This window comes from Leopardus geoffroyi, chromosome A1 (assembly GCF_018350155.1).
Source record: "Leopardus geoffroyi isolate Oge1 chromosome A1, O.geoffroyi_Oge1_pat1.0, whole genome shotgun sequence".
Lineage (NCBI taxonomy): Eukaryota > Metazoa > Chordata > Mammalia > Carnivora > Felidae > Leopardus > Leopardus geoffroyi.
In genome coordinates this window covers 16,874,770-16,895,992 of record NC_059326.1, presented here as the reverse complement: position 1 = coordinate 16,895,992, position 21,223 = coordinate 16,874,770, and the positions used below count along the sequence as shown (strand labels likewise).

Here is a 21,223-nt window from a genome sequence, read left to right as displayed (position 1 = left end):
TTGATCCCCAGGTCAGTCTGAGTGTGAAGCCTATTTAAGATTCTCTCCTTTCCTCTCTCTCTGCCCCTCCCCTGTCTGTACACTCTCTGTCTGTCTCAAAAATAAATAAATAAAAAAGAAATAAATATAAATAAATAAAACTTAAAGTTTAAAAAACCAATCAAACAAGGCTTCTATGAACATTTTTGTATGCATCACCTTGGTCACACGTATTTTACAGATCTTGAGTAAATTTCTAGTGGTAGAATTGCTGGGTAGATATAGGGAACTTAAAGGAAACTGCTTAAGAGATTTCCAAAGTGGTATTGCCATTTTACAATCCCATCAGCAAGTATGAACTGCAAATTATTTCTTCCCCTTGTGAACACTTGACATCGTCATTAAAAAAAATTATCCATTGTAGTAGTTGTAGAGTGGTAACTTATGGTGGTTTTAATTTGCATTTCCAAGACATCTCGTGAGTATTTCATGTGCTTGTTGTCCAATTCCATATCCACTTTAGTGAAACGGCTATTCAAATCTTTTGCCTATTTCCTTGTTGTGTTATTAAGGTCCAATTTTTTTTCTTCTGGTTTTTTAGCTGGTTTAAGAAACCTTTGCCTAATCCAAAGTCATGAACATATTCTCCTGTATTTCCTCTTAGGAGCCTAATAGCTTTAGCTTTTGCATTTAGGCTCAAAGCAATTTTTGTGGGTGTTTTAAAGCTAAGGTTGAGGTTAATGCTTTTTCATAGAGGTATCAAAGTGTTCTAGAACACCTGCTGAAAACAAAACAAATTAAGGAGGAAACAATAACCACCCTCTTCCCCATTCTATTACCTTGGCGACATGGTTGAAGACCAATTGAATGTGTATGTGTAGGTCTACTTATGGACTCTCTGTCCTGTGCTTTTGTGCTCTGTGTCTATCACTTTTTCAAGTGCCACACTGCCTTTATTACTGGAGCTTTAGACTAATTCCAAAATCAGATGGTGTAAGTACTCCAGCTTTTTAAATTATTTTTCAAGATTGTGTTGGCTAGTTCAGATGTTGTGGATGTCAGTGTAAATTTTTACATTCGCTTGGAAATTTCAACAAATATCTCCCTGGAATCTTAACTGGGGTTGTATAGTCTTAACAGGAATGTGGGGAGGAATGGCACCTTATTAATATTGAATCTTCCAATCCATGAACACAGTGTCCCTCTCCACCTGTTTAGGCATTTTAAAGTTTCTCCCAAAAATATTTTAAAGTTTTCTGTATAGAGATCTTTACATTTTTGTTACATTTATTCTCAGATATTATTTTGAATATTTATTTTATTATTTAAATTTTAAGTCCAGTTGTTTGTTGTCAGCAAATAAATATTCAGCTGGTCTTTGAATATTGATCCCATACACTGTGATTTAGCTAAATTTACTTATTAGATTTTGTAGGATGTATTTTTGTAAATTCCTTGGGAGTTTTTATAAACACCATGTTCTTTATAAATAAACCTAGTTTTACTTCTTCCTTTATGATTTGTATGCCTTTTTTTCTTTCTTTCGTTCATTTTTTTCTTTTTTCTTGTGTTTTTCTTTTTTTCTAATTTTTTTTTTTTTTAACATTTCTTCATTTTTGACACAGAGCACGAGACGGGAGGGGCAGAGAGAGAGGGAGACACAGAATCGGAAGCAGGCTCCAGGCTCTGAGCTGTCAGCACAGAGCCCCGTGCAGGACTCAAACCCAGGAACTGCGAGATCATGACCTGAGCCGAAATCGGTCGCTCAACCCACTGGGTCACCCAGGTGCCCCCTTTTAACAAATTTTTAAATTGTACTTGCCGGAGCATCCCATAACACGGTAAATAAAAGTGCTGATGCTGAACATTCTCACCTTGTTCCCAATTTTAGGGGAAAAACATTCAATATTTCACCATTGATTTTGATATCAGTTATACAAATTTTGCAAATACATTTCATTAGATTGAGATCATTCCCTTCTCTTCCTATTTAAAAATAATTATATTGCTGAAGTTTCCTTCTCTTTCTAGTTTGTGGAGATTTTTTTTCCCCTGAATGAATATTGCTTTTTCTGCCTCCATTGAGACAATCATATGGTTTTTCTCTTTTATTTTATTGATGTGGTGAATTATGCTAATTTTCTAATGTTGAATCAGTCTCTCATTCCCGGGAAAACCTCTACTTGGTCATGGGGCTTACATTTTGCACAATTCAATTTTCTAACATTTTGTTGAGGATATTTGAGTTCTTGTTCATAAAGTAAATTGGTTAGATATTTCTGTTCTTATAAAGTACTTGTGAGGTTTTGGTGTCAGGGTTATTCTTGCACCCATAAAACAAGTTGAGAAGTTAATATGCACTTTAAACATTGAGGTAGTTTTGACAAAGCCACATGCATGTCGTATTGGACATTCAATTCATTTTTGTTTAGTGTTTACATGGCTACATGTGATGAAAATCCCAGTTTTGGGGGCATCTGGGTGGCTCAGTCGGTTAAGCATCTGACTTCAGTTCAGGTCATGATCTCATGGCCCATGGGTTCAAGCCCGCATTGGGCTCTGCACTGTCAGCTCAGAGCCTGGAGCCTCCTTCAGATTCTGTGTCTCCCTCCCTCTCTGCCCCTCCCCCGCTTGTACTTTGTCTCTCTTTCTCTCAAAAATTAAAAAATTTAAAACAAAAGAAAATCCCAATTTTCAAAGGCATGTAAATAAATTCTTATTTGTTCAATATAATCCAAATACCTCTTCCTGTAGTCTAGAGTAAATGATTTTTTTAAATTAGGAAGTTATGTGTTTTTTAATAATAAAGATATATTTGAAATTTGAGATATGATAACCTGTTTAAAAATATGTCTTGCACTCACTGCCTTTGAATATCTGAACCGTAATCTGTGAGCTTTCTAAAAAGAATAATTCTAGATTGATAAGAGACTAGCCAGTGAGAGGATCTATAACAGAGCAAATTTGGGGACCCTGCTGCCACTGGACCCAGCGCACCTTCCATTCCAGCACCTGTCTTGTTCAAGTGGGCTGGGAGCTAGCATTTTAAGTGTTGTAACTGATATAGTCCCATAGTAAATATATATTTAGACTTCTCTCATCCAAAATGGAAGTTTGGGAACCTGGGGATAAATACAGGATGTCGGTAATAAAGGATGGATATGGCAGATATTAAATAAATACAAATATATTACATAGTATAAGGGTAGACATTATCATAGCCGGCCAATTTGAATTTTTAAACAGAGACAGTTATCCTTTAGAGATTTATATTACTTGATGGAAAATGTACAGTTTTCATGAGTACCCTTTGTATCAACTGTGCAGGGTTTATGCAAAAAAAAAAAAAAAAAAAACAAAAACAAAAACAAAAAACAAAAAACAAAAAAAAAAACCAGAAGTTAAAATTTTTAGAAAACAGGACAAAAAGAAGGAGGGAAATGATTGTGTGACTTAATCTTTCATATTCAATCACTTTATTCTTTCATTGATATAATACACCCTCTTTGAAAACCTGCTATGTTCAGTTTCTGTGCTGGTATTATTAAAACACCCACCCCTACCTCCTCTATGCTCAAACACAAATAGAAACAAAAACAAGAATCTCTTTATTTTAGGTTTCTTGTCAAAAAAAGCACTTGAGCAATCTCACTACCTCACTTCCTATACATCCAGAATAAGAGCTAATGAAAGTTTTATAAAAGGGAAGGGTGGAGAGAACAAAAAAGTTTTGATGGAGAAGCTTATGCTCAGAAGCTTTGGTCTTTTCATCATTACGTCAAATGTAGAAATTCTACTAACTTTTTTATTTGTTAATATAATTGTATTTGATAGAGCATATATACTGATTGAAAATATTTACAGTTCTACTCTTTCAGATCCCTAGAAAATCAGGACTCTAAAAATCATGTGAAAATTAAGGGTTCCTGGGTGGCTCAGTCGGTTAGGCGTCAACCTCGGCTCAGGTCACATTCTCATGGTTTGTGGTTCGAACCCACGTCGGACTCTGTGCTGACAGCTCAGAGCCTGGAGCCTGCTTCCAATCTGTGTCTCCCTCTCTCTGGCCCTCCCCCGCTCATGCTCTGTCTCACTCTCTCTCTCTCAAAAATGAGTAAACATTAAAAAAAAATTTAAAAACATTATGTGAAAATTATATATTGAACATGTGTTTGAAACATTTTTCTAGAATGAAAACCATGACGTATTAGATAATATTCTTGGGCTTAAAAATTACTATTAGTTAGAGATTCAAAATATACATACTGCTTTTTAAATGATGGACTAGTTATCCTAGTCTGACATTACAAAGATTCTCTTTGTCCCTTCTTCCTGGATTGCCTCCTTCTTTTCTGCTCACATTTACTTGTGAAATTATTTCCATCAGTCAGATTGAGAAAAATGACTGTCACTCCAAACAGCATTCTGGCATTTTCTATCAGAAGTTGCTGCCTCCAAAAAAGCATTTCGAGACAATATGAACGTTAAGTGCTCCGTCTGCCTTTTTTGTGTGTCTACCTTCAATCTCACTTTTTTCCAGTCCCTGATCCCAGCCCATAAATGTTCTCAGAGCCCTTTTGTTCTTAAAATTTCTTTTTTTTTAAGAAAAAACAATTATCCTTAAAATTTTCCCAGAGCATGCTGTTTTCTCCTTCTCCTCCTCTCCCACTTACTCTACGAAGTCTTTAAGGTGGTGCCAGATACTTCTTGTTTTCATTCCTTCTACCCTCGTTCATTCTTGAAAAAGTGTATGAATTTTGTTCTAGCTTTTCTGTTGGAACCCTTCTCTTGAAGTGCAACAATGATCTATGTTATTTGTGACAGAAGCTCTATTCACCTTAGAAACTATATTCACTTTATAGGTGACAGAAGCTCTATGCACCTTTCTTAAAAAATATGCTTGCAAACGTGAAGGGTCCATCAGGGTTAAAATGTGGTCCCTCTCAGGAAATCTTTCTTTATGCTGTGGCAGGGTGACCCTTGGCATATCACAATTTACAACACCTTTGCAACTTTCAAATCCCAGAGAATGAAAAAGTCACATTCCTGACTGCAATATTTCAAACTTCTTCATTATTATATTTTTAAGGTGATCTGTGACCATTGATCTTTGACGTTACTGTTGTGATTGTTTGGGGCACCACAAACCACCCCTATATAAGACAGTGAACCTGCTCGATCAATCTATGTGTTCTGACTGCTCCACCAACCAGTCATTCCCTTATCTCTTTCCCTCTCCTCAGGCCTCTCTATTCCCTGAGACATGACAGTATGGACATTAGGCCGATGAATAACCCTACAATGACCTCAAAGTGTTCGTGTGAAAGGAAGAGTCACGTACTTCTCACTTTAACTCAAAAGCTAGACATGATTGAGCTTAGTGAGGAAGGCACGTCAAAAGCTAAGATAGGCCAAAAGCTAGGCCTCTTGTTCCAGACAGGTAGCTAAGTTGTGAATGCAGAGGCAAAGCTCTTGAAGAAAATTCCAGTCTTTTAGGGGGCCTGCGTCTCCGATCCCTACTTCTTTCCCTGGCTCTAATGCTCCTAATCTGTTTGAACCCTGAATTTTGTTGACTTTATCATCATCCCACTCACTGGGGTGAGATAGAAAGGCTAGAGGGAGCTGAAGTGTCAAGAATTCTCTTCTGTCAACAAGAATAAGGCTCTGGCAAAGTGTTTTCCCCTAAAGAGTAGATGTTTGTTATGGAGAAGTTTCTAGGAGTATATCTCACAATGGTTTCCTTCTTCTCCCTCAGAGATAGGCAGAGACCTCTGGAGGGTAGATCTTCACCATGAAAATCTGGTGAGATTTCTAAACATAAACCCCATACAAATGTAGGGGATCCCTAGGACTGTGTCCTCCAGAAGTTTCTTGCTGTCAAGCTAGTCTATACCTAGTTTCCAACAATTCATCAAAATTACCAGTTAAGTGTATCCATCATTGTGTGGCTCCAGCAGCTTTTGAATTAGTAGATCTCATGTATGACTCTTGATAGACTCTTGGGATGTCTATCCCTCTAGAACTTTCTTGGGTGGGGGCAATTTGTCTTGCAACCTGAGTTCTCAGATGGGCCCAAAAAAATAGGTGACTTTCAGTTTGTTTAGCTTTATTTATTTATTTATTTTATTGCAAAGATGGGAGTGAAGGTTTTTAAGTTCTTCACATGTCAGAGCAGAAACTGGAAGGCTGCAATTTACTTATGGCCTTTTTCATAATCAAAGCAAGAAAAAGAAACTCAAATTCTTTTGTAGATTGTATATGTTTATGATATATCATTAATGGAGGCTTTGTCTTACATTGTTTGTATCTCCAATGCCTGGAGTAGTAATTGACCCATATTTTGATGATTCGTATATTAGAGTTGACTATATAATCTAGATAATTCCTGTTGACCCCTCACAGTAAGCATTTTCTTTTATTAACAGAGACAAACTGCTTTCCTAGAAATGAAACTAGGGAAAAGGTTGCTCATCAAAAGATAATTGAGTAACATAATGGATGGCAAGTTGAATTACCACTTTGTACCTATTTTTGAAATACACATTTAGGAGACATTTCTTAAATCCATAGAGTTTGCAAAGTAAAGCTGCATGATAAATTTTTATTCAGTCGATACTATTTCTATAGAACTGATGTAATCTGTATGTATTGCTTTCTGTAACTGCCAACATGTGTAAAAAGAAAATGCTGGAAAACTTCAAGTGGATGAACAGGTATCAGCATCACCTGGATGTCTTGTTCAGGAACATATTCTCAAACCTAATTTTCAGACTAGGATTCAGTGAAATTAGGAGGAAGTAGACAACCTGCATTTTTATTTAAGAAGCACTCCATAAGGATCTGATACGGGTCACCTACTCTTTTAATATGGTGCCCCGGAGAAAGGCATTGTTCCATGTTCGCACGTATTGCCTCATGTGGTTTTTAGACAGAAGCTGGAGTCAATTAATAATTGAATTTTGTGTGGGGCGCCTGGGTGACTCAGGTGGTTAAGCGTCCAACTTGGGCTCAGGTCATGATCTCCAGGTTTGTGAGTTCGAGCCCTGCATTAGGCTCTGCGCTGACAGCTCCGAGCCTGGATCCTGCTTCAGATGCTGTGTCTCCCTCTCTCTCTGTGCCTCCCCTGCTCGCTCTCTCCCTCTCTCTCTCTCTCTCAAAAATAAAAATTTTTAAAAAATTGAATTTTGTGGCAGTAGTCTGAATTTCCAGTCTTTTATACTGTTGATTATGTTATCATGATTCTAAGACAAGCTGCATGGGAGGCAGAACAATCATCTTATGATGAGCACAGAAGGGACCCCATGCGTGTGGAGTTGGAATACCTTCCCTTTCTGGAGGGAGGTGTAAGTGCTCCCTTTCTGGAGCACTTACAAAAGTGCTTGACATAGTCAAGACACTTGTTTCCCTTTAAAATTTACCTTACATTTGTGCTTAAACACAAGCAAGAATTCATTTAGCATATTTAATATCTGTACTATATTATATATTTCCTGAGAGAAATGACTTTGTCCTGAAACAACATAAGGGTAAATGTTACTCTTGCCTTTACAGTAAATTACTTTGCTTATGGGCTGAATGAAATAAGAAAGAATGGAAATGTAGGCATATGAGGGAATTCATTACCATAAATTCAAGTCTCATAGAGAATTGATGTTATAAAGCTTGAGTGAAATAAGGAAAATTTCTTTTGTAGGGAACAGGTTTCTGGGAACCGGTGTGTTTTAGTCGGAAAGAAACATGGGATTTAGAACCACTTGGTCACACATTTAAATCTTGGCTCCGATAATTAGGACATTAGCTGTTTACCCTCTTGTGTCTTAATATCTTTGCGTTTCATCTTTTCATTGTTAAATAGATAATAATAACATAGCTTACAGGGTCAACGTGAGGATCAGTATTTTTGTTAACAAAGAAGAGGAGAAAGGGAATGGAGGGATTTATTTTCTTCTCCATCATTTATTTCTCTGCTTCTTTTCTTGTATACTAATCTTTTCTGTTTTTATTTGAAAACAAAATTATAATTGTATAAAAAATTTAATTATTGTGTCAACTGTCTACCAATCAACTTCTACAACTGAAGTTAGAATGCTGGTTTTCTTTTCAGAAGAGAAATTCCAGATTTCAAAATCTAAGATTTTTTGGGGGGGGTCACCCTCCCTCTTCTCCCCAATAACCAATTATCCCCTTGGAAACAATATGGTCACCACTGAGAATGCATGGGCTGGAGGGACTAGAACAGGACATTTAAAAGCCCTAAGGAACAGAACAAAGGAGTCTCTTTCTGTCTCTCTACCTGGTCTTTCATTCCTACTTTTTTTCAGCAGAAGGATTTTTCTTCCTGTCTCTGAACATGAACCTTCTCTTTTACACTGGTTCCTTGGCCCCAGTCTCAGATATACATCACTTCATAGTCCAGGTTTTTAAGAGACAGGTCCAGGTCCAAATTTCTAGGAAATGAAATTCAGAGGCCCAGGATTTGTCCAGTGTTTTTCTCTGATCCCATCAATTGTGGACACAAATGTGGATGTGTTCATGTCATTCTCAGCCCAAGTGGTTAGAGGGGTGAAATCTCTCTAAAGGAGGCTTGAGTAAATTCTGTAGGGACAAAAAAGTTTTCCCTTCTTTTCTTCTAGGTTCTTTGGCTTGTTTAACAATGAGGTTGATATAAGACATGTTAACAGGAGGAAAACAAACACAATTTAATAACATGTTTACCTTTTGTATGTGGGGTGACCTGATAAGATGGGGGCTGGTGGCTTGGGCAGTGAAAGAATTCACCTAAGACAGAACAAAGGAGACAGACATTTATTGATTACACCGTAAGGGAGCAGCAGACAGGACAGCAAAGGAAAGACTGTCTCTGGTAGGGGGACTGTAGTTAAGGGGGAGGGAGAGAAGGAATGAGAATGTCTGGAACTTTCCTTTTGGGTACCTTGTGCCTGGGTGTAAGTAATCCTCTGCTCAGGTATGGCTTATGGGTATTTCAAAGTGGGTTGCCTAATAGGCCTGTTTCTATTCAGCCAGGGGGTCACTGTGGGCCCTTGTACCTTACACAGGTTTCCACTGCTCAAGCTGGTTGCCTAAAAGCAGCCTCTACACTGTATACATGGGAGAGACTTAAGAAAACGGAGCATCTTCCCCAGTGTCTGAAGCTATCATCTTAATTATCATCTTCAGTGAAAGACATATTAAGATGTTAAGGGTGGCAAGTCAGTTATGGGAGGTTAACAACAAAAGAAGCATGGTTAAAAGGGTAAGGTGGTTGTGCAGATTGAAGTTGTCTTCTCCCTTGATAAGAGTTTCTGGAAATGTGTGGTCATCCCCTTCTTTCTGGTACAGCCAGAAACACACACTTGCAAATGGAGATTTCCCTTACACATGTAAATGTCTCCTTCAAGAAGGCAACTTTGACTTGGTTTTCAGAGCTTGTTTTGTGTTTGCAGTTACTTAAAAATAATCAGCCAAAAATATCCCTTATACCAGAGAGGCATGCTTTGGGGTGGCAAATTCTGCTCCCCTATAGTTCTTTAAGAAGTGAATTATGGGGGCAGAGAGGGAATGATTTTCATTTCCAGCAAGTAGTCAAAGCATAGTACCTGAGTTCAGACTGTGGAAAGTTCGTATATGGGAGTTTTTATTTTATCTTTTGGGATTTGGACATCCATTTCAGTGTTTCAGCCCAGTGTAGGGGCAGGAAAATTTTCCTTTCTTCCCTTTTCAGTTCTTTGGTGGGTCTAATAACTAAATTGACCTAAGAGAGATTAACGGGAGAAAAACAACTTGAATTACCTATGTGCAGGCGACCTGTAAAATGTTAAGAGCATCCAAGTAACTGAAGCTTGCATGACCTTCTGAGCTAAGGAAAAGGTTGGGTATCTGGAGATACAAAGGGGAGGGGTGTTATTTGCAAGAAGGTAAGAGGAGATATTTGGAAAACAGAATTTGCCCCGTTATGCAGAAATGTTCCTTAGGTAAAAAGGAATCTCTGGTAATAACAGTCTTCCTGGTACAGGCCCCCTTTCTGATGTAAATTTAGGCAGTTGAGGGGGAGTTCAAGAGATTTTCTTGAACAAGCTGATTTTGATTACTTTTAGCTTAAAATAATCTTTATGCCAAAGTGGTGTATTTTGGGGAGACTTGCTTTGGACCCCTTCACTAGACATGATGAAAGCAGGATTTTAGTAAAATAAATCTAGTTATGACATAAACAATTAAGTGGAGATAGGAGATTCTGGATAAATGTAGATGAGTAAGGAAGCTATTGGACTCGTTAGGGAGAAAGTAATCACTTTAATTAGGAAGGTGGCAAGTTATAGTAGAAATAGCTCAAGGTTTGGTGTCAGCTCTAACAATTCAGCTTACTCATCTGTAAAATGAATACAATCATACCTAATTTGCAGGATTATTTTCGGAAGATTAATCATAATGTAGGAAAAATACCTGGGCTATGTGGAGAACAGACTAGGAATTCATTCTATACATAGAATATTTCTCTTGCCCTCTCCCTCATGCTCACTCTGTCTTACTTTGTCACTATCTCTGTTTCTAAAAAAAATTTTTTAACATTTATTTATTTTTGAGAGATGGGGAGAGACAGAGCATGAATGGGGGAGAAGCAGAAAGAAAGGGAGACACCGAATCGGAAGTAGGCTCCAGGCTCTGAGCTGTCAGCACACAGCCTATCACTATCTCTGTTTCTAAGCATCGTTTTCTCTTTCCTTAGCATACAATTTGGGCTGAACATAATAACTCTTTATAATTTGAGAAAGGTCTGTGTTTCTCTAAGACAAACTGACATGTCCTTCCCAGCTGTCACTTTTCCCTTTTCATTGCATGCATTCATGTTTAGGTGCAGGAAGAAAAGTCCTTGATTAGTCCTACTGCTTTAGAAGACCAGGCACCATGGTTTCCATCAATAATAAGGAGAGAGATCATCACTTGGCTTCATTGCTGTCTCTAAAACTCAAATGAATACACCTGGGAGGATTCGAGAAGTCACTGATTGGATAGTTACATCAAAATCAAAGATCCAAGTCTATATGTGCTACAGGTACACATGTCACTGTCTATAGGACTGCCCTATTCAGGTCTCAGCTTGCATTTGGGGAAAATGTGTCAAACTTCATGAAGATGTTTGTTTGGTCCTCCGCTTAATCCCCAGAGGCCACATCCTGCCACTTTCAAAAAATCTCTAGACTTATAACCACATTAACACATTAAAAGTGTTTTGTTTTAATGTTGCAGGAGAGGATACTGCTAGCTCAAACAATGATTTGTGGGAGATTCATAACTAAGCAGCTGGCTAGTCATAAAAAAAGTAGCACCAGTCCCAAGGAATAATAATAATATAATACAATGGCCTTAATAAGTAATATCGTTATCATAATATGGCCTTTATAAAGGGGCCTGTCATGTATGCCATGTACTTTTGAATGAACAACTGTGCAAAGTTGTATACTTTCATCCTAAGTAAAACATTTCATTATAAACAGTCCACAAATGTTGCTGCCTGATGGGCTCAGATTCTAACTGCAAGTAAAATACTAGAATAGCTGTAGATTTTTTTTTCATGAATCATTTTTCAAGATGTCACATGTGGAGTATGCCTGCTACAGACTGAATGTCTGTGTCCCCTTCCAAATTTATATGTTGAAACCTAATATGTGTGACGGTATTTGAAGGTGGGGCCTTTGGGAGATGATTGGGTCATGAGCATGAAGCCCTCACGAACAGGATTCATGTCCTCGTAAAAGAGACCTCGGAGAGTTCTCTAGCACCTTCTGCCATGTGAGGACACGCTGAGAAGTTGACCACCTATGGCCCGGGAAGCTGCCTCTCTACAGACACTGAATCTGTCAGGGCCGTGATCTTCGACTTCCCAGACTCCAAAACCGTGGACTAACATAATGCCATTCTGAAATACCACCCCCTACCAATCAATGATTGTCAGGAACAATTCCAGTGTGATGGTTTTAGCAGTTGGCAGGACACGTAAATGACTGCAGCAACACTATTTGCTCTGTACACTTGAAACACAAGCTTTGAGGGCATTTTTGAGAAAAAAAAAAAATCACACTGGAGGTTCATTCTGCCAACGTTCATATGCACTAGCTCCCAGGAAACATACTGAAATATGGTAATGACTGCCAGTGTTTTAAGTGAATAAGTAGACTTTTAACTTCTGGGTTAGTTTTTTAAAGAATGACCACAAAGTATTTACCACTTCTCCTATTCAACGAGTGGAATCTGTTTCCTCAACTCTTAGATCGAGAATGGCCCCATAGTTTCTTTTTATATTCTTATAACTTTTATTTTTATTTTTCCTGTTGTTTGGGTTGCTGCATCTTTCCCTAAAAAAGTAAACAGAACAACTAGATGTTATCCTTTTTATGATTTTTTTTGAATTTTGTGGAAGAGAAGAGTAAGGCCTGTTTCCTTTCTATTTCTAAAATCTTCCCCATCACTTATGAGATGCTTATAGAATTTTCCCATCACCTTTGATGTTAAAAATCTGCTTCCACTGTGAGTTTTAATTCATCTATTCCATTCTTAATTTTTATTGATATTTCTTTTACTCATCAAGCACATTTTCTTTTTTTCCAGCTGTTATCCAATTCCCTTTTGATTCTGTTCTTGTCTTCCTATTTCATCCATAAGTTGTCTCATAGATTTAGTTTTCTTCCATTTAAAACAAATAATAATTAGAGACTTTGAAAAATATTACATATTTTCCGCACTGAATTTGGACATTTTATTTGCAAAGTTCCAACCTCTTATGTAACAAAATATTTTTTAAGTCTCATAGTATGCTTTATTCTTTCAACCATTAGTTCAAAAGTTCAGTAGTTATTTTGTAACACTGTGCTAATTGGTTGTGATATATTGGTGAAAGCAACATAATCTATTTACTAAAACTTGTATAGGGAGTGGCCTCTCCAACACACTCTTTACCAGTAGATAAAGTGAATATTTTTACTTTGATTGTCATAGGTAATAGAGATTGTCTCTCTCTCATAGAGAGAGAGAGAGTATTACTTGATTTCTGTTTGAATATTTTTCTTAGATCTGAAATTAGAAGGATGATCATGTGCCCATCCCTTAAAAAACATTGTGGTGTCCAGTATTACTCTATTTAGCTAGCACTGTTTAACAAGTCTGTTTCTAAGAAGGAACCACATCTATATCTGGTCAGGTATTCCAGGCGTCAGATACCAGGACAGAGTTGCAAGTTCAAGAGATTTATTAGGGTTAATCACTGTGTAAGACAATGAGAAGAGGAAGCAGAAGTTGGCGATGAAAGCCTTCGGAAGGCAATACAAGTTGAACACCTGTGAAAATAAGGGAGCAGGAGGAAGGACAGGGTAGAGAGGACCTCACACTGCAGTGTAGCTCTGAGAAAGTCTCAACTAATCCAGTGGGAACCCAGATGAAAAGACTCTCTTCCTGCCTGGGGCAGAAAGGCTAAACTCTGGAACCTCCTCTGCTGTATCATTGTCTAAGAGCTTCCCAGGAAGACCATAGCCACTGCTCAAATGCTATGATGGATCTCAAAGGCACTGCAGCTGCAGATGGTTAGTTAAATGCACTCCTTCTGGTAGGTTCCCTCTTGAATAAAGATCTGAGGTATGCATTTACATGGCTGCATTTATAGTTTACTCCTTGCACTATGCAGATCTACTTCTCCATATGTGGAAACAACTCTTCCATGGTTTCTGTCAGCTTCTCTTTCTGAAGAAATACTTGAAAGAGGGAAGATTGTGGGATTAACAGTAGTCCCTACTGCTTTAGTTAGTCTGGTAGCTTACAACTGGTACTTATTATCTCCTTCCTCCCTATCCTTTTGTTATCTTAAACCGTGTCCTTTATAGGCCTTGATGGCTTATCCAGTGGTATGACCCAAGCTTTCTTTCTCAAGAGGCTGATATACTGGTAACCACACCACTCTCAGGTCAGTATAATTGCATTTGTCCATTGAAAGTCACATGTAGGCACGGGATTACCAAAGAACCACTGAAATTCTATACACGTTGCTCCCTTCTGTTTTGTGACAGTAGTCTTGCTGATCAGCATCAATTATCCCTGCCAGATGGTGACTGTTATTCTAGTCTACTGTTTCCTAGACCCAAGAAGATCAAAATGACCAGGGCCTACAGTATAGTCTCAGCTGAGTACTTCCTACCACTTTTGGGAAGCAAGACCTCTAACCCTGCAAAGTCCAGTGTTGGAAAAATAGAAAACTCAATGTCTCTTGGGTCATGACGAGAAGTGGATAAAGGGCCACTATTACATTCATCATTGGTTCCTACATTCATGTGTTCTTCTTACTGGGGGCATAGTGCCTTACAGAGGTTACCGATTCATGATTATACTGCAACCTGGAGTATAACACCTAAATTTTTTCCATATGGTCTCTCCAAGCTGTAACTTCATCTATATTTTAGCAAGCCATTCCTATGCTAACAGTCTGGAATCTTCTTAACATGCTGGTGTTGTATATAATATCATTCTCATACCCTCTTCACAGTGAAGTAGGTCCTCTGGTTAGATGCTCTACTGAGTCAGCTTTTATGCCAATGTATCAGGCACTGAATAAGACTCAGGGTAGCTATGTTTGCTTTCTATAATCATACTTGGAATATATTTTCCCTTCTTGTTTGAATGAACCAATGGCCCTTCTAGTCTGGAAGGGATGTAATGTAGTCAGCTTGTCATTAAGTAACTGGTTGGTCTCTTGAGGACCAGTGGTCTATCACTGGTATATTGCACGTTCAGAGGCAAGAATAACTAGAATGGGCTTAGGAAATCTATTCTGCTTGGCCTATGTATAGCCTCCAACTCTCATCAAGACCACTTCAATCATGTGTCCTTTATACCCATTGTAATGTGGCTGATGATGAAGACCGAGTGATGTCAACTTACAAAAGCACTTTGTCTATTTGGTGGTTTAGTGCCTCTATAATGGTAGATGCTTTGTGGTAGACATTAACATGTGATAGAAAAATATTCACAGTTGATGCCCACTTCCGTTAATCTGAACGGATGCCTCTACTTCAGATCTTCTTGTCTCTCATTCTCCAGTCATTTTCCTTTTAGGTCTCTGACCAGCTGTCACTGTCCATGAGTCTGTATAGATTATCACCTCAGGCCACTTCTCTCTCCACCCAATGTGATCAAAACAAAATGGACTAGATGCCTTACTTGAAGTCCCAACCACTGGGAAGATTTTCCCTCACTACTCTCGTTCAAAGCCACCCCTACATGTAATTGTAGTGCAGTCACTATCCATTTTCAGCTGTGTCTACATACCAAGTTCATTCATTGTAAATCAAGCTTGACATGATTATTTATCTTCAAGGAAAAATTAGGGTGAGCTTGTCTAACTATGGTCGGTGATATGTGGGTCTGGGCTACCTACTCATATATCTTAGTCACGTACTCTGATGCTGCTTGGATTCAATCACATATGTGCCATTTCCATCTTATGATGGACTACTGCCAGGTGTGCCCAACTTTATGACTTATTGGTCTGATAGAACTCAGTCCAAAATGTGATACATTGTCACCTGCTGCCTCTTAGTTAAGGGTCACACCCATACTAGAGCCTAATAGCATGTCAGGATCTGTTTCTTGAATAGTGCATACATTTCTGCTATAGAAGGTATGTCCTTGCTTCAGAACATCAAGGATCTTGTGATGATTCTTCTACTAGGGCTTGAAATAACTCCATACTGCATGTTTTCTCCAATATAACCTTTATAATGTTAGAGGGACTATGGTTTGTATGGTCAAAGATAGAGACAGACAGCTTGTATCACAGCTTGGACCTGCTTCTGGGCCATTTCTTGCTCTAGGTCCCACTCAAAGCTAATAGTCTTTCATGCTCCTGGTATATGGGCTGGAATAAGCCCATATTCCTATCATAGTATGTGTAACTTCCAAAACCCATGAAACCCAAACAGATTTAGCAGTATTTGTCTTGCTTCTCTTTTTCTTTCTTTTTTTTTGGAGGGGGCGGGGGTGGGTAGGGTGGGATATTCAATAAAAGATACGAGGTGCAACAATATGTCTTTTACTTTGTGATTAACATAATCCCAGAACATATTTTCTGGGATTGCCCCTGACCACTGGACACCCAAAAGCTTTACCAAATGGCAGGTTCTGGAATCTTCATGGAGTTTATTTCTCACTCTTTGGAGTACATGTGTCTTATTAAGGCCTCCAATTATGCTTTTGCTTCTCTATCAAGATGTCATTGATGCAGTGCATCAAGCCCAATGTTCTTTGGGCTTGTCCAGACCACCAAGTTCCCTTTAGACTGTGTTATGACAGAGGACAACACAGTTAACATATATAAAGCAAATAAATATTGCTATCAGTTTCATAAAGCAAAGTATTTCTCTTTCCTGATGGGGATAGAAAAGGACCCATTTACCAAATCAGGAGCTACATGCCATGTGTCTGCCATTCTAAGTAATCTGTTGTAGTATACTCTTCATATCAGAATATTATATCAGATCTCTTATTAGGATAGTCTCATGACCTACCTGAGACCATACAATTTGGCAGCTTTAATCAAGGCTGCTTCTTGGTTGAGCTTGTGTTAATCTTACAATCACTCTCAGGGACCTGCTTGGTTTCTTTGAGGGCCAGCCTGGCAGATTAAATAAAGATATGCAAGGGATCTTCCTCCTTGCAAACTTTAGATCTTTAAGGGTAACCCTAATCTCCACTAACTTTCCTTGAATGTGTTATTGGGAGAGGTCACTGAGAGAACTTGACCACTAGTTGACCAGCAAGTTGGACCTGGCAACTGGAGGTTCCTCACCACCTTTCCTGTCCTTGGAAGGTGCATTCTGCTTGACTTATTCCCAAAAGCTGCACCAAAGACAGCCTTGAGATAGTGATGTGGTGTTGAAACCATCTGGCTAGTGTAGAGATCTACTTATCTTGCAGCTGCCCAAGACAATCCTCACAGGTAAATTCCCTTGCTTATTAAAACTGCTACTTACCAGTCTAGAATGACTGGCGTCTTTCTTGAGTCTCTTCCTGCCCTCTGCATGGGAACTGGTTTCAAATAACACCCAGAATCTTTATGAGGTTGCAAACCAATAGTGGTATCTTGGCTAAGGTGGAGGGAATAGTGATTTATTTTCAGAGGTTTTAGTTTGGCCTTCCCCAAAGTGATAGTTCTTTTTATTTTATTTTATTTTTTAAATTTTTTAAAAGTTTATTTATTTCTGAGACAGAGAGAGACAGAGCGTGAGTCGGGGAGGGACAGAGAGAGGGGGAGACACAGAATCAGAAGCAGGCTCCAGGCTCTGGGCTGTCAGCACAGAGCCCGACGCGGGGCTTGAACTCACAAACCGTGAGATCATGACCTGAGCCGAAGTCGGTCGCTCAACTGACGGAGCCACCCAGGTGCCCCTTATTTTATTGTTTTTAAGTTTACTTATTTATTTTGAGAAAGACAAAGACAGTGCAAGTGGGGGGAGGGGCAGAGAGAGAGGGAGAGAGAATCCCAAGAAGGCTCCGCACTGCCATTGCAGACCCTGACTCAGGGCTCGATCCCATGAAACCGTGAGATCATGACCTGAGCCAAAACCAAGAGTTGGATGCTTCACTGCCTAAGCCACTCAGGCACCCCCTCCACCCCAAGTGTGATTGTTCTTAAAACACAGGCCAAAGCCCTAATGAAGGTGTTACTCTAGGTAGAGTGGCTTCTCCGACTGAGTAGACTCAGGATTCCACTTATTTTTTTATTTTTTAAAAGGAATTTTTTTTATTTTAAGTAATCCCTACAGCCAACATAGGGCTCAGGCTTTCAACCCTGAGATCAAGAGTTGTGTGCTCTACTGCCTGAGCCAGCCAGTTGTCCCAGGACACCGTTTATTATCTGGCCCTCAAATGCTTCCACTTAACTGGGGTGTCATCACGATACTTGATATCTTTCGTTATCAACTTAAATAACGTGTCCAACAACGGTGGAAATATCTGGGTTAATAATTTTCCAAGTGTATTCTGCAGTTTGTGAAAACCTTATGCTCCTAGTAATACAAAAATGTTACTTGCCTAGACGATGGTTGGGTTTCTGAATGCTGGCTTCTTTTAGAATGGAATGGAAGAGTAATGCACACTGAGTAAGTAAACAAGAACATATGCTTTGCTTTCTGTCCTTTATGTACATGTACAGGGATGATATTGGCAATTTCTGGGGAGTAATATTTAACTTTTTTTCTATGTATGTTGCAAAAATTTTTAAGCTTCCATTGATATACTCACACATAAAAAACGGTGTTGTATCTGAAGATTTTGTTAAGAAGAACACTGATTTTTGTATACCTGAAATTCCAGGAAGCATTAGAGCTGTATGATGAGAGTACCAGTCAAAAACAATCTCTTCTGCCCCTTACCAGTAGATCATTTCAACCTCTAAACCCAAAGGACCCAGAAGGAAGCCTGGGATGGGAGACAGAAGACCTACGTGTAAAGGGAAAAGAGAAAAGCTTACCATATGCCTTTTCCCAATGCAGCTTCCAGCTTCCAACTGAAATAAAATCTGATGAGAAGGAAGGGGAAATTTAATCTCGATAAAATATCTAGTTTGACTATTTCATTAGACTCGATGTACAGTTGCTAAAGTGAGACTTTTATGAGATTAAGTGATTAGGAGAGATTTATTAAGCAAAAGTGGCCTAAATAGCCATGTGATCCACCTGAGAAGTCAACCAAAGGGCGTGGAAGAAATGCCAGATTTGATCAGGCACCAGAGAGAAAAGAGTAGAGTTTAGTTTTTTGCTGCCACACTATGAAGTCACACTCTTTTAGCACAATAGTTAGATTTGTGGAAGTGTAAGAATCAAAAATGAACCTAGATAGTGAGGCAATTTACAAAGAATAAAAAAAAAAAAGCTTACTTCTAAATATGTCAAGTTTGAGATACACGTAAGTCATTTAAATGAAGGTATAACACAGTGAATTAATTACATGGGGTTAGAGCTCTGAAAAGAGGTCACTGTTGGAGATCTTAATTTGAAAGTCAGCGTGAGTAGTATTAGAGTCATGGAGGTGGATAAGTGCACTTAGGTCAAGAGTGAAGACCTGAGACAAGCGGACTTGGAACAAGGCAATGAAACTTCTTACATTTGGAGACCAGAGAGAAGAAAGGAAGCTAACTTGAGTTACTGAGCAGAGGTATTCAGAGAAGTAATGGGAGAATGACCAAAGAAGTCAAGAGAACGCAGGAAAATATTGGCAAACATGTCAAATGTTGCTAAGAAGTTGAGAAGGGAGGGGCGCCTGGGTGGCTCAGTCAGTTAAGTGTCCAGCTCTTGATTTGGGCTCAGGTTATGATCTCAAGATTTGTGAGTTTAAGCCCTGAGTCAGGCTTTGCACTGGCCATGCGGAGACTGGCCAGTCTCCCTCTGTCTTTGTCCCTCTCCTACTCACACACCCACAGGCACGTTCTCTCTCTCTCTCTCTCACACACAATAAATAAATAAACATTAAAAAAAAAAAGAGGTCAGGAAAGGATTTGTAAGTGGCTTGCTGAAGAGCATGATGAAGGTCATCGGTGAAGCTAATCAGGGATGTTTAAGTAGAATGGCGGGATCAGGATTCGTATCAGAGACCATCAAAAAACAAGCGCGATGTGGGAAAAGGAAGAGAAAAGAACACAGTGGGCAGCCGATTCAAAAAGTTCTCCTGTAAAGAGGGGTGGAGAGATTTGGAAATAACTACAAAGGTATATGGGCTTGTGAAATTTGCTTGAGGAAGGGACATCTTGCAGCGTGTTTGAATGATGATGGAAGGGACCAAGTAAAGAGGGACGGTTTAAAGAAGCGAGACAAGAAGGTTCAGCTCTCAGTAGATCTGGAGAGGGCATGTGTTTATGGGATCAAGGATACATGCGGGGAGAATTCCTTTTGATAGAAGGAATACAAAGGCAAATATAATCAATGAAACGAAAGTGATCCCGGTTTGCAGGATCCAGCATATAGACAAATAATTTGTTCAAAAAATAGTTTAGTGTTATATTCCTTCGGTTGGATGGGGACTCAATTGTTGTAAAGACACCAATAACATAACAGTCACATAAAAAAGTTGAGATGGATGTGCTCATGAACTAGAAATGAAGAAATCGAAAAATCTATCATTACACTGTGACTTCAATGTTTTATGTCTCTATTTCTTCATCTAAACAGCAGGTGTCCTTCAGTGTTTTCTGAGCATCTGCTGTAAGCCCAGTCCTGGGTTATAGCTAGATATTTATTTTGGTTAACCTACAACTGACAGAATTCATAAAGCAGAGCTATTAATCTATTTTATAGATGAAAAAAATGAAGTAAAGAGACAATAAGTTACCTGAGGTTCTGGGGCTAAAAAGAAGGCCAACAGGGACTAAAAATTTATGTTTTCATGATTGTAATTCCCCTTATACATTACAGGAATGTTGAAAAATATAAATATATCGTAATCAGTAAAGTACCTTGTACTATTCTCAGTATAAAGTCCCAGTATGTGTTTAGGATGGTTTTTTAAAATATGCCAATAGCAGAGCTATCGTGTATGTCTTGAAAATTTATGTAATGAGTCGGCAGTAAAAAAAAAAATCATCTGCAAATATTCGGTATTTTTCACAGAATTTGCATTGATTTTTCCTTATTTTCCAGAGCCATCCCTCGCCCTAGTCACAGCCATCTGGTTTCCTTCCACATCTTGCTATCTCAGTAAAGCTAAAGGAACAAGCTGATCTGCTGGGAGCAAATCAATTTCTCATTATCCTTAATGTGTGAAGATGAGACTACTGACAGTGATCACAGTCTTTGTCTACGGAGAGGGTTGAAAACTTGTGTTTACATAACAGAAAATGTTTTCATGTAGAAGAGACGGAATAGGCATACGTGGCTGTGGGATGCTGTGCCTTAACGTGGAAGCTAATTCCTCTCAACAAATAAACTTAGCATTTCTCATCGTAGAGGGCTAAGAGGCCTCTTTCTGAGAATGTGGAAGAATTCGAAAGAGGTGTGCATCTATCAAGTACTTCAGAGTGCTTGAAAGAATCTGTCTGGCAGAATTTGGAGGTAAGAAGATCAAAGCGAGGAGGGCCAGTGACAAAATGAGATAAGGTTCCTATTCTCATGAAATACACATTCTAGTAGAGGAATACATAATGCAAACAAATAAAAACATGAAAAGACTCCAGTGGTAAGTCCCATGTGAAGAGTTAACATAGGGTACTGTGTTGAAT

At 38.7% G+C, this 21,223-nt stretch overlaps 1 long non-coding RNA gene across 1 annotated transcript; it reads left to right on the top strand.

Annotated features, from left to right (window-relative positions):
* Positions 1-842: 842 nt before the first annotated feature.
* Positions 843-20,950, top strand: LOC123601858. Its single transcript, XR_006714314.1, has 3 exons — positions 843-972; positions 10,832-11,026; positions 20,646-20,950. It is a non-coding gene; the product is annotated as an uncharacterized LOC123601858 (long non-coding RNA).
* The last annotated feature ends 273 nt before the right edge of the window (positions 20,951-21,223 follow it).